The sequence below is a fragment of the Bidens hawaiensis genome, unplaced genomic scaffold, assembly GCF_021521415.1.
Source record: "Bidens hawaiensis isolate Kalapana, Puna unplaced genomic scaffold, B.hawaiensis_p1.1 tig00022150_1, whole genome shotgun sequence".
NCBI lineage: Eukaryota > Viridiplantae > Streptophyta > Magnoliopsida > Asterales > Asteraceae > Bidens > Bidens hawaiensis.
Window position 1 is genome coordinate 387325 of NW_027493431.1, and position 2078 is coordinate 389402.

General features: G+C 36.4%; 1 long non-coding RNA gene across 1 annotated transcript; it reads left to right on the top strand.

Annotated features, from left to right (window-relative positions):
- The first annotated feature begins 298 nt into the window (after positions 1-298).
- LOC143564725 (uncharacterized) lies at positions 299-2043 on the top strand. Its single transcript, XR_013140925.1, has 3 exons — positions 299-485; positions 687-1133; positions 1777-2043. It is a non-coding gene; the product is annotated as an uncharacterized LOC143564725 (long non-coding RNA).
- Positions 2044-2078: the final 35 nt, after the last annotated feature.

A 2078-nucleotide genomic window follows, 5' to 3' on the forward strand; every position in this document is an offset into this window, starting at 1 on the left:
AAAATCAAAAAAAGAAACGGAGAAAATGCATACGTACAGTTTCAACTTGTACTATATTTCAGGTTAGTAATGGTTGTTTATTATATAACATATATTTCAAGTGGATGATTCATAGCCACTTTGAATAAAACAAATGTGCAACTATATTTCAGGTTAATAATGGTTGTTTATTATATAACATATATTTCACGTGGATGATTCATAGCCACTTTGAATAAAACAAATGTGCAGTAGCTTTGCATTTGTCTTTATAAGAGGATGGATTGAATTGGCTAGCTAGCCAGTAGCTTGAACAAGTTGGGTAATCATCTGCGGTTTGTGCCAATGAACTGGTTGTTAGTCTCTGCCCATAAATCAACCCGTCGTTTCCTCAACTGTCCGGAATATCGCTGCAGTTCCAAGTCTAAATCCATGATATTGCTATCCTTGTTTCGTGGTCACCAATACAGCACATCAACAACGACTGTTATTGATACTGGCAACAGGTTTGGAACCACGTTCGATTCTTACTTTATATTCGTCATAACTCTACTCGTAGCCCAAGCTATATATTATTTTATGTTTGGGATTTTCCGCCTTGTGGCTAACTATAATAATTTGTTTTCAGGTTAACTTTACTCGTAGCCCATGTTATATAGCGATTTCCCTTGTGACTAACTATTAACTAATTTGTTTTTGTTGTATAGATGGGGGAAGGATAATAATAACAAAGAAAACAAGGAGAAGGTGGATCTTGATATAACTTCAAGAGAAATCATTAAACCAGCTTCACCAACTCCACATCATTTAAGAACCTACAACCTATCTATAATTGACCAACTTTTTGTCGACTCTACACTCCTTTGATCTTATTCTTTCCTAATGACAGTAACACTAGGACTACAACTGTTACCCAGAATCTCAAGAAATCATTATCCGAGATTCTAACTCAGTTCTATCCTTTTTCCGGAGAAGTTAAGGATGACTTGCACATCATGTGTAGCGACAAGGGAGTCAATTTTATCGAGGCTCGAGTCAACTAGAGTCTCAAAGAATTCCTACGTCAACCTGATGATGAAAAAGTGAGAGAGTTGGTTCCCAAAAGCCCAAGGATCGGAGAACCTTCAATTGGAAATTATATGATTGGTGTTCAGGTTCGTTGTTTTACATTTAATTTAGTTAGTTAGATGCTTTCATATTTCACACAAAAAAACATATGTTGTGGTGTAGGGTGAAATGATTGTTTAATTACAAAAGGGGTAAAAGATATCAAATAACTCCCCTCACGCCCGCTACCATCCTCACATTTGCACCTTTCTTGCTCCTCTGTGGCAGTGTTTCACGCCCCAGCTAGTGAGGTGGTGGAGCTTAGCGCTCTCTCATCCTTAACTTAACACATAGCCTAAGGATTTTTAATATTGGCAAATGATGACAAATATTAGAAATTGCAACAAATTAAAATGATAAAGTATTGACATAAGTAAACTAACAAATAATGAATTGCACGTTTTAGAAGAAAAAAGAAAGAATTGAAAATCACTAAAATGTGGGTAAGTCTTATTTGACAAAATGAGAGCCCTAATTGCAGGAATTTCGTTCCAATAACCGGTTTATAAACTGCACATGACGAGATCCTTCAACCCCTGCTTATGGGCCCCTTAAGTTATGCTTATTTTATGTTGTACCTTTTCTTCTTATTTTCCTATGTTTAGCCTGTCTAGGTATAAGTCTATTATTGATTGGTGTATCACCATGCATGTGCATATAAAATTTCTATCTACATATGTCATTCGTCAGGTTAATGTTTTCAAATGTGGTGGGATTGGCCTTTCAACTAGTGTGACACACAAGCTCTTTGATGGCAATACATATTTCTTCTTTATGAAAGCGTGGGCTGCGGCTACAAGGGGTTCACCACAACAAGTTTTCCCTAGTTTTGTGGCTTCTAAGGTGTTTCCCAATAATCATAACCTTAACTATTCTTGACCTTCCAAGTTTATGAATACCAAATCAGTTAGTACAAAAAGATTTGTGTTTGATTCTACGGCTATAGCTTCCCTTAAGGACCAAGCGGTTATCTACACTTCAAAAAGAGGTCC